This window comes from Arvicola amphibius, chromosome 12 (genome assembly GCF_903992535.2).
Source record: "Arvicola amphibius chromosome 12, mArvAmp1.2, whole genome shotgun sequence".
Taxonomy (NCBI): domain Eukaryota; kingdom Metazoa; phylum Chordata; class Mammalia; order Rodentia; family Cricetidae; genus Arvicola; species Arvicola amphibius.
Window position 1 is genome coordinate 63,288,382 of NC_052058.2, and position 12,693 is coordinate 63,301,074.

The following is a 12,693-nucleotide window of genomic DNA, read 5'->3' on the forward strand; positions in this document are numbered from 1 at the left end:
GGTCAGCTAAATGACAGGAAATATGATTGACAGATTCATAACACATGCCCAATACATTTGGATTGTTTTTACTGTGTTAGATGGTATCTATTATTGAAGGGAAGGAAGGGGAAAGAGGGGAAGATAAAGGAAAGGAAAAAACAAACTGAGGGAGGACTCACGTGACTCGCTTGCTAAGCAAAGTTCTTCCTGGAAACAGAGAGAGGGGTTTATCATCTGGGCCTTTACATAAAGGTCGTTGGGTAATATAATGGAAAAACTCTCCTATTACAGTTTTCAGAAGACAGAGATAAGCCATTCAAATGGCTATTTCTTGTATAGACCTTCTCTAAAAGCAGTGAATATAGTATTACAGTATAAATCATCACCAAAATGTCTGTGCCCAGCCAGGTCATGTGGCCCAGGGACATTGTTCTGATGATATAACTTATTTCAATGATAGAGCTTGGAGATCCTAAGAGAATGGCTAATTAACATGTCCATTAGACTGCCTCCTTCCAATGATGCATCTTAAGTGCACTTCTCACAAGCACCAAATTGCAGTCAATTCCTGGCTGAATTATGTGATGGGGAGCCAGGGTGCAGTTCTGCCATAAGGGTCCTAGACACAGACAGGAGAGAGGCAGAGTTTATATTCCAGTCATAGTGAAAGCACAAGGTACAAGTAGACAGAACGGTAGAGAGAATTGTACTAGTCAGTGAATGCTGGGGATCTCCTTCAGCATTCAGTCTTTGAGATGCTGGACCACTTTGGATGGTCTTTGGTAACAAGTGGGGGCAACATATGCCCTGGATAGTATTCAGCAACACAATGAAAAGTCTGCTGAGAATTTACATTCCATCACTAAGCTCCTGAATTCATATCTTCATTTCGCTCTCCGTAAAAGCACAGTTTCAGTCACATGTAGCTCACGGAGTCCATCCTCTAAAGGTGTGTGGCTTTATGATTTTGAAAAGGTGTTTCGAGACCAGCCTGGTCTACAAGAGCTAGCTCCAGGACAGGCTCTAAATCTGCAGAGAAACTGTGTCTCGAGAAACAAAAAAAAAAGAAAGAAAAGGTGTGCACAGATCCTCACCTCTAGACCATTCCTATCTCCCAAGGGAGAAACCCTGAGCACTGCAATGCTTCTTGGTTTTCCACATACTATGAGCAAACCAGCTGAGAAGAACGGATCATTTTGGCTCAAGGTTTCAGAGGTTTCCGTTCATCATGGTGAGGAGGATGTGACAGGCCAGAGTAGCTCACCCCATGGTAGCCAGGCAGTTAGGAGAGATTCTGCCTGCATTCACTGCCTTTCTCCTTTTTCCTTTTATTCCGCCCAGGTTCCCCAGCACACTCGGTGTTACTCTATTTCCATAGCTGATAGTGACAAATACCCCCAACTAAAAGCAGCCTTGAGGGAGAAAAAAATCTATTTGACTTACAATTCTAGGTCACTTCCCATTTTGAGGAAAATCAAGACAGATACTCTTAAAGCAGGATCTCAAAGCAGGCCCCCTTGCTATTCCACACAGTATCACCACCGACCAAGGGACTCGGTTCACAGCTAAAGAAATGCATCAGGAACCACGGAAGATGTAGCTTGCTTGCTGGCAGCAAATGCTTACCTACCTTACTTATATAGTTCAGGACCATCTGCCTAGGGAATGGTACCACCCGCAGTCAGATTGGCCCTCCCGCATCAATTAAAAACCAAAGCAATCTCCTCATAAGAGTGTCCCACAGGCCAGTCTGACCTACATAATTCTCTTCCCAGGTAATTCTAAGTTGTGTCAAGTTGACAGGTAACGCTCACCAAGGCAGGTGAGGTGGCTTGCCTCACAATTAAGGCTAGGTCTCTCCCCTTTAGTTAATAATCCCTGGAAGTCCCCCTGTAGACGTACCCACAGGCAAGCTTTACTAATCTAATTTCTTCTCAATTTAATCAAGCTGACAATCAAGATCAACCAACACACATTAGCAGCCACTCTCTACTCCTGCTCAATCCCAACCCTAGGTAACCAACATTTAATCTATCTGAATGGAATCTTCTGTTCAGAAATATTCATGTAAATGGACTCACACAAAATGTGGTCTTTTGTGTCTGATTCAATTCAGTTAGTGTAGTATTTTCAAGGTTTATCTATATTGTAACATTCATCAGAATGTCATTGCTTTGTAAGATCAAATAATAGTCCATTAAATGGCTGTAGCATTTTTTTGTTTACTCATTCATCAGGTATTTAGGTTCTTTCTGCATTTTGGGCTATTAGCATATGATTCTGCCATGAATATTGTATACATGTTTTTGTGTTGAAATTGGATTTCAGTTCTTCTGAGTACATACTTGAAATGGATTTGCTGGGTACCATGGTATCTCCATGTTTACCAATTTGAGGACCTGTAGGACTGTGCTCCAAAGCATCTCCATCCTTTCACGCTCTCAGAGCACATGCCTTCTAACCCAGGCTTCTGTCTTTTCATATAGCCATGCCAGTAGATGTTAAGAGGTATCTCATTGCCGGTCTTCCTTGCATTTTCCTGAGGGTTAATGATGCTGAGTGTGAGTGTGTGTGTGTGTTTATTAACCATTTGTATTTCTTCTTTCAAGACTTTTCCCCCATTTTTAATAGGCAATTAAGTACGTTTCAATTTAAGAGCTCTTTATGTACTCCACATATGATTCCCTTATCAGATACATGATTACCAAATATTTTCCCTATTAAATGAATAAGATTTTTGTTTTCTTAATGCTGCTATTTAGAGAACAAAAGTTTTAAATTTTGATAAAACCCATTTACCTACTAATCAAACTTATTTGTCTTCATATCCAAAAATGTGTTTCTTATTCACAGTCACCAAAATATGTGCCTATGTTTTCTTCTAGTAATATAGTTTTGACTGTCTATTCCAAGCTTCTGATTGATTTGTGTATACTTTCTATGTAGAATATAAGCTAGGAGTCAACTTCATTATTTTGCATAGAGATATACAGCTTTATCAGTGTCATTTATTAAAATTTTCCCATGGAATTGTCTGGGCACAAATGTCAAAAATGACTGAGAATAAAGTTATGGCTTGATTTCTGGATGATAAATTCTACCTCGTGGATCTGTGTGTCTATCTTCATGCCAGTAGAACACTCGCTACTGTTGTAGCACTTAGTATATTCTGGAATATAGAATTTTAGAGACCCCGACTGTTTTTCTTTTTATCAATGTAGTTTAAATATTTTGGGTCACTTACATTTCAACATACATTTTAGGTCCAGTTTGTCAGTTTCTACAAAAAATTAAGGCAGATCAGGTATTTTGTTCATGTATAGAACTATAGATGACTTTTGTGTGCTAATTTTATGTCCAGCAACCTTGTTGAAGTTGCTATTTCTTGTTCATTAGGCTCATATTGCTATAATTTTATATATTCAATATTTCATTTATACATATACACCATTCCTCTCCTCTTTATTTTGTGGAATCCCATTTTTAGCTATTATGCTTTTATCCTTGAGTCAGAGTAGGGAGGAGTTTTCATTCTGAGTCTTTTACTAGAAGCATTTACTAGGAGAAAATTCTTTTACTATGGGGTTCAGATAGTCATATAAAAAAATCACTGCCAGGATTGTGTGAACTCACAAAAAGTTTCCAAGAATTAATGTAGAAGATTATGAGACTACTCAGTAATCCATAGTGCTTGTTCAAAGGCTTTACACAGCTTCAATTTTCTTGGATGTCTGGAAAGACCACACTGTAGGGCAGCAGTGATTAGATCAATTTTAATAAATAAGACAACTTCCATACTTGCACTTGTGGCTATTTGGTCTACATATTCCTTGTGCCAAGGAGGCCAATGAAAGAGACTGGCTTTCTTTAGCTGACCAGGTCATTCTGCCTCTTGGTTTAGAGCCTCTTCTATGGAAGACACTCTTCGATAGCATTAACATGTAATTGAAACATCTTGACATTTCCCTTGTGCTTCATAGTTCCATCCACAAGCCTCTTTCCCAGAATTTCTCATGTTTTGATCATTTAATCACTCTCCTTCTGGGTCCTTAACAAGACAGGGTATTAACCAGTATCATAAATTCATGTATTTTTTTTTAATCTTAGGTCACTGCTCATTCTACACAAAGTAGATGACCAATTATACCCCATATAAGACCTTTGACCAATAGAAAAAAGTTTTACTTATCAAAGTCTATCAAAAACCCATAAGTAAAGCTTGACCATTTTACTTCTCTGTTAGTTAGACATTAAAGTCTTCTCATTAAATTGTTGATTAGATCCACAGGAAAAATGTTAGGGACGTTAGTGACAGATAGCATGGAATTCTGTGTTACCTGCTTGTTTAACTTGCTTGTGCTCTCTAGCCCTGACTGTGTCCAATCTTGGATGTACCATGCCTATGTTAGAGTAGATTGGTACACTTCATAATTCAGTAGATTTTACTTAAATCATCAAATAATGGGCAGTGCAGGTTGCTTATAATTTCATAGCCAGAAACTCTGTGTTTTCCAGGGTCCGATAGCACTTTAAGAGTTGATGAATCATAATTTTCTCTTAATAGCATGGGGTTTCTTCAGAAGACAAATGTTCTACATGAATTTGTAGACAATTTTTGACAAGTGTTCTAAATGAAATTCTTCTACTGGGTTTTATATAAACTCTATGCATAATTGTCATAGCTAATTTTGGTTGTCAGCTTCACATACCTGGGAAGAGGGAACTCAACAGAGAAACTGCCACAAGATTGGCTGGTGGAAATATCTATAGAACGTTTCTTGATGCTGCCTGGTGGAGGAGGGACTTCAGATCACGAAGGGTGATGCCACTCCTAAGCACTGTAGTGGACCTGGGTTACAAAAGAAAATTAGTTTCCATGTGTAGGGGTGCTTTCTGAAATTAGTGTTGCTGTTGAATTCTAACTTTAAGCCATGATGATCCAATAAGATACACTGGGTTATTTCATTTTTTTGGCTCTGTTGAGGTTTTCTTTGTTACCTAGTATGTGGTCAATTTTTGAGAAGATTTCATGAGGTGCTGAGAAGAAGGTATATTCTTTTATGTTCGGATGGAATATTCTATAGATGTCTGTTAAGTCCATTTGAGTCATAACATCTGTTAATTCCTTTATTTCTCTGTTAATTTTCTGTCTGGCAGACCTATCCACTAGTGAGAGTAGGGTGTTGAAGCCTCCCACTGTTAGTGTGTTGGGTTTAATGTGTGATTTAAGCTTTAGAAGTGTTCCTTTTACATATGAGGGTGCCTTTGTATTTGGGGTATAGATGTTCAGTATTAAAATTTCCTCTTGATGGGTTTTTCCTGTGACTAATATGAAATATCCTTCGTTGTCTCTTTTGATTGATTTTAGTTTGAAGTCTGCTTTGTTAGATATTAGGATAGCTACACCAGCTTGTTCCTTAGGTTCATTTGATTCAAGGTCATGTGCTCAACTTTGTTCATAACAGCAATATTTGTCATGGCCAGAACCTGGAAACAACTTAAATAACCCTTCACCAAAGAATGGATAAGGAAAATGTGGTACATTTACACAGTGAAAAACAATAATGATATCTTGAAATTTGCAGACAAATACATGGATCTAAAGAACATCACATTGAGTGATGTGACCCACACCCAGAAATTCAAATATAATATATACTCACTCATAAATGTCTTTTAGACATAAAGCAAAGAAAAACCAGCCTACTGTTCACAATTCCAGAGAACCTAGACAACAAGAGAGAGATATATGGATCTAATCTACATGGGAAGCATAAAAAGACAAGATCTCCAGAATAAATTAGGAGTATGGGGATCATGGGAGAGGTTAGACAGTGGGAGAAGAAGGGAGGGGAGTGGAAAAATATATAGCTCAATAAAAACAATTTTAAAAATAAAACTCATCTCTATTTAGAAAAAAAAGAAAATTAAGAAGATTCGGTAACATTCCATTGTGGTCTCTAGTTTAGTTCCAAGCAACAGGTTTAACAACATGTTCTCGCCTTGAATTCCTGTCTTGGTCTTTCCCAGTGACAGACTATAAAGTAAAAGATAGCATAAACCCTTTTATCCATCAGTTGCCCTTGGCCATGGCATTTATCATAGCAACAACAAACTAGAACAATTATCTTTTCCTACCATAGATGTTGTGAGGTGTTGATTATAAACTTGATGCTAATTTAAAATCACACAAGATGCAGATCTCTAGGCATATCTCTGTAAACTTTTCCAGACAGGTGTAATTGAGGTAGGAAAACACATCCTTGTTATGAGAGGTACCATCATAAGGACTGGAGTTTTGCACTAAACAGAGGAGAAAGCAAATAAAACAGCAACAGCATTCACCTCTCTGTTTCTTGATGGCAGACACAATGTAACTTACTAGCTTCTTCACATTCCTGCCAAACTTGCTCTACAGTGATAGACAGAACCATAAAACTCTGAACCACAATAAATTCTTCCTTCGGTTGCCTTGCCAGGCATATTGTCACAACAATCAGAAATATGGTAGACACAGATACCAGAGAACTATTGGTTCTCCTGGGTAATGTGGCACAAGGTACCTAACCATTTGACCACAGCCTGGTCATTCTACTGAGCTCTTTCCTCCCTTCCCCCATAGCTCCAGCTTTTTGTGTTTATTAGAAATGGTTACCATAGTAATGTCTAGCACAGCAATATCATCATGGCTCCCAGGATCTGAAAATATCATTATTTTTGTGCTGTTGTATCCATATTGGGAGATATAAGATATGATCCTGTGTAGGTATGTTTTGGAAGGGATTGCTGGAGTGCTCTAGCACTACTGAAAAAAATCATAGTGTGCTGAGACTGAAGACCCAATGTCCACCTTCTAGAGCATATACATTTTCATAAGACTTATAAAATATTTGTAACTTATTATTACGGTCCTCTTAGCACAGCACTGTCAGCAATGGACAGTAGTTGTCAGCTGTGGAATGCCAGGCTCTCTGTCGATTTTACAGCAATGTTATGGCAGGGAAAAACTGTTACCCTAACAATTGCAATACCCTTCTCCAGTTCACACTATTGTGTGCTCTTCTACAGCTCACAGTTGCAATACCCTTCTCCAGTTCACACTATTATGTGCTCTTCTACAGCTCACAGTTGCAATACCCTTCTCCAGTGCACACTATTGTGTGCTCTCCTACAGCTCACCTAATCGTGAACAACTTCTGGCCGTCTCTCTGATAGAGACAGAAATGAATTTATTCAGCAGCTCCCCTGTTGGTATAATGCTGAAGTCTGTCATCCAATCCATTTTAGGGAAAACACCTCTGGCACAGTAGCTGCAATTAGGGCCACTATTTGTTCAAGCAGTGCTTCATTCAAGTTGCGATACATTATCTTTTTGTATGGTCCACTTTTGAATGAAACCTTCACCTTTGCGTTCTTTACATCCTGGTAATCAGCACGTTTCTCTACCATTTCCCTATATTTCAAAAATAATTAAATAAATCAGGTAGGACTTTTTACTTACTATCTCAGCTTGAGTAGAAGCAAAGATTCAGTGGCTTCCATGCCATCTCTGCTATTTTGCTACTCACAGGGTGAAGAACAAAGGTGAAGGTTTCCACTAAGTTCCAGTAATTATTCAACTATGACAATCAGATAGGATGACTATCAGATAGGATAAGTACAGTGAATCTATTGGGAGGCAGATCCCATATTCCAGGTTTACATTTATTCCTTAGCCCTACACAGCCCTATTCTAATAGGGTATTATGTAAATTGGCTCCCTAGTTGAGTATTAACATCAATTCTGTCACAATATCCAACAACCCTTCAGAAGTCTTGGCACTCCTTTTCCCAAATGTTATTATCACTTGAGAAAAGGGCTTTGCCTTTTGAAGGACTGGAGGACTTTCATCTGACTACAATTGCTTCGGACTTGCGCAATTTCTTTTCATTTGGAATCAGTGTCTCCTTCTGCCTCCAGGGTCCTAGGGGTAAGAACTGACTCAATTCTGGACACCTTACAAAGTTATATGGACTTTAATTTGAGAGATTCTTTAAGACTTCTCATACACTCTTGACATCTCTCGCTTCTGTAGACTGTAAAGTATTCCCTTTGACTGCTCATTTAATACTTTTCTGGCAACAACAAACTCCAAGGATGCCTTTGAAAGTCAGAGAGCACTCAACCAGGCCTATGGAAATGCTATTTGAGCTTTGATGCGCTCTAATTTCTGTCCTTACAGGGCTTTATTGCCACAACCATGATCCTGTTGATACTGAGAACCAGTGTCACTGTCTATATCTTTAGATCTTTATTATGGGCTTTCCCAAATTGGGCTAATTGCTATTATCAGTCTCTTCTTTTATCAGCTCTGTTTTAAAGAGAAGAGTCACCAATGAGCTGGTCCTCTTCTCCAATACATTCTTCATTGTTCTGACACTGGGAATGCCCCTTCCTCAGACTCTGTCATAGGCTTTCTTCAGTGGTGAGGTTTCTCATCTTATGTTTCATTGCTCAACTTCTTGGAGCCATTTGCTCTTTTCTGTTACCATCCTCTGTGGCAGTACTGGTGCACCTTCATGTGAATATACATTTTGAAGATTCTAAGATACCTTTCAGTGACTTGTTGGTAGCATCTCCCAATTCCAGATTATGGTATCAAATCATATCCAAAGAGACTATTCTAGTATAAAGAAACTCCTATGTAGCACGGATCTAAGCTAGAGGCATTCAATGTGAGGATTTGTAGAGACAGGATCTTGGCCACTTGGTTCTGAGCATTTTATAGAGGGAAGAACTAGTAGTTGCATGCTCTGGTTCACTGATCTGTCAGCTTTCACCCCTTAATATCTGACTCTGGGTTTTTATTATTAAAGCCAATTAGATTTGTGCTACACTCCTAACTATCTAACCTAGTGTTCTGCCCATCCTGCTCCATCACTCCAGAATTTGATCTCATATACTACCAGCTCCTGGCAGTATATCTGCTCTGCAGGTTCTTTGGTACATGACTGCTCATTCCACATCAGAATTCAGCACACCACTAGACTTGTTGTCCTGTGATTTGCTCTTTCTTGTTGACTAACTATCAGCAAATTAAGTCTAAATAGATCCTGAAGCAGGCAAACGTTGACTCGAAAAGTGTATGGCTTCTGCTTTCTCTTTAAGTAAGTGGTTTACCACATTCTTCTAACAGTGAAGAGAGGATGTGGAAGGGACTTGTGAAAGCCCAGCCAATCAAAGCTCTTAGCTGCAACCCCATTTCAAATCTTGTCTTTTTCTATTAAGGCTATGTACCTGGCAGAAGAGGCTTACTGAGGCCAAAGATTCAATCCTATACAAAGACACACCACTCTCCTGATTAGGTACTGAGCCTAGCTTACTGTTCTTTTGATATTTGGCGACAGTGTATTAGAGTTTCCTTAAATGCTGCTGAAGAGGCCTCTTGAATTACACAGTTTGCTTTGAAATGGGACTTAATCATTCTAGCCCGCCATTGTTTACCTCCTACAAATCACCAAACTCCATATTAATAATAACCTTTTTTTTTTGGTTTTTTTTTTTTTTTTTTTTTTGGTTTTTCGAGACAGGGTTTCTCTGCAGCTTTCTTAGAGCCTGTCCTGGAACTAGCTCTTGTAGACCAGGCTGGCCTCGAACTCACAGAGATCCGCCTGCCTCTGCCTCCTGAGTGCTGGGATTAAAGGCGTGCGCCACCACCGCCCGGCTAATAATAACCTTTTCTAATGTGTCTTTCAGGCACAGGCAGCACTGTTTCAGATCAGTCTAGCATTACTAAAATGCTAATAATGGTGCAATGGTGTCCCAGCATTTCACTCTTGCACTGATACAACACAAAGGATCCTCTCCTCCACCTCCTGCAGCAATGGATAGCCAGCTATTGACACAAGCACAAAACTCCATTTTTAATGATGAGGTTGGTAAAACTACTTTTTGCATCAAGAAGTTCTTAGAAGGAAATTACATGCACAGAAATTCACACCAAGACAGGTTTAAGCTGAGGGAGAAATTAACTTGTCCAGAGCTTGTAACTAAGACGTGAGCTGACTCTGTCTGTGGTCAGTGATGGAGCCTGAATGGTCAGTCCTTTAGAGTTATCCTCAAATGAGATGAGAGCCTTTCATACCACTCGTCAGGCAGTCACCAGTAAAGGCTGCCTCCCTAAGTGGAGCCGTGCCTTTGGAGGAGCCAGTTCACTGAGACTGAGGGCAATTTCTAGTAAGATGCTAGTATGGACTATAAACAGTTGGTCTTCCAGAAAGGTAGGGGTGTCTGTGTCAAACACGGAGAGGGCACCCTTCTGCTTCAGCCACATGGGTCATTGTCTGTCGTGCTTTGTATAAAAGGTGTTCCCCGGGAAAAAGGACAGTAGGGTATATTACTTCAGAGCATCTCAGAAGCTGGCCAGACTGCTCTGCCATCACAGGCTCCAGGAAGTAAAAGCATATACTAATTTGGAGGACTTTCCCTTGAGAAGAGAGCACCACAGGGACACCTGGGCTCACAGGATTTGTTCCACCATGCCCAGTTGTCCAGGCTCAGGGGCTACTGTGTCAGTGGTCAAAATGGGTCCAGCTACCGTGTGAGCTGATAGCAAATCCTGGCATCACACACAGTTGGCTTGGCTTTCAGACACAGAGAATGCAAGTGTTACAAGGCTGCAGGGGCCTCCACTCAGGTTTTAATGGAAGACCTTGGTGAGCAGTTAACATGTCATAGGGTCAGATTTCCTGTGAGCAATTCCTGAATAGGCTCTATATGAAGCTAAGGCTAAAACGAATGCTATACCACTGCGCCAGAGACCCTAAGAAGTTAGAGATGCCAGGAAACTAGAATGTCTGCTGTTTCAAATCACACACAATGAATAGAGCCAGCCCTGAAGAGAAAATGCATGCAGGCACCACCAGAAAGGCTGTAGAGATGAGCTTGCCCAGGCCTTTGGAAGCTCCAAATTTTCCAGATGGCAGACATGAAACTACAAGATTTAATGCTTGCCATACTAGGTTCGGTCTTGTTTTGGTCCAGTTCCTCCTTTTTAATACCCCTCCTTTTTATAGCTTACAAGTATGGGTTTGAATTGATTCTCAAAAAAAGACTCTGAACTTGACATTTTAAACAATGTTGAAACTCTTAAGAATATGGGGTCTTGGAAATGGACTGTTCTAGCTTGCTTCTTTGTTACTGTAATAAAACACTCTGACCAAAAGCAACTTAGATAGGAAAGGTTTACTTGGCTTACAAATTAGTCTGTCATCAAGAGAAGCCAAGGCAAGAACTCAAGGCAAGACCTGAAACACAGACTTTGAAGGAACTCTGCTTACTGGTTTCTTACCCCTGGCTTGCTCATCTACCATTCTTATATACCTTGGGCCCATTTGCCTGGGGATGACACTGCCCACAGTGGCCAAGACCTTCCTCTATCAATTAACAATCAAGCAAATGCCTCACAGACATACCTTTAGACCTGTCTGATAGAGGCAATTCCCCAGCTGAGATTGACTCTGTCCAGGGGATTTTAGTTTGTTTCCAGTGGCAATAATAACAACAACAATAATAATCAGCATATGGCCTGAATATGTTGTTGGACTGTGAGACTAGCATGAGCATTTGGGGAGCCAGTGGTAGAGTTCAGTGGTTTGGATATGAAGTAGTTCCCAACAGGCTCTTGTATGGATGGCTGCTCCTGGTAGCACTATTGAGAGGGATTTGAATTATAAAGCCACTGACTTCATGAATGATTTTGTGATGTGGGAGAGTCTTCTGTTTTGTGTTGATTTCATTGGTTAATAAAGAAACTGCCTTGGCCATTTGATGGGACAGCCCTTAGGTAGGTGGAGTAGACAGAACAGAATGCTGGGAGGAAGAGGGAAGTAAGGCAATCGCCATGCCTCTCCTCTCTGGGTTAGACGTCATGAAGCCAGCCACCAGGTCAGACATGCTGAATCTTTTCCAGTAAGCCACCACCTTGTGGTGCTACAGAGATTATTAGAAATGGGTTAAGCAAGATGTGAGAGTTAGCCAGTAAGAGGCTAGAGCTCATGGGCCAGGCAATGTTTAAATGAATACAATTTGTGTGTTATTTCGCATGTAAAGCTAGCCGTGTGGGATCCGGGTAGGATGAAAAGCAGGCCTGCTTGTCTCATCACTACAAGTTTGGGCCTGGCTGAAGGAAGGTCATTAGAAAGAATGGCTTTGAAGAGCATATTCTATTCTGGATCCTTTCTACTCCCTCTTCTCTCCCTCCAAGTCTGCATCCTGGCTTTCACAAGGTAACCATCAGCTAGCTACTCCTGCTAAAGAGATAGGGCCAGGGGACTATGGATTGCAATTCTGAATTTATAAGCCAAATACAAGAATATTTTCCCTTTTTAAGTTTTTTTCAGATATTTGTCAGAGTGATGAACATGACAGTCATTTCTATTATCCTTCCACCTGTACTGTTACCTGTGGTTCACTGTTCCTCCACACTAGAGTCTTTATAACTGAAGATAGTGCTGCTTATTCTGGATATGCAAGGTTATTTCTAAAAGCAAAAAACAAGGCACTCTTCTACTGCGGTACCACTTTAAATGACACCTTAACTTAGCAAGCAAGTAGGAGCCATAACGGAAAATCTAGTGGCCAATCATGTTGGTAAGATTAATCTAGAGTCCATTCTGTTGGCAGTATGGAAGCTATACTTGCTATGAATGAGGCAAACTGGTTAAATATGT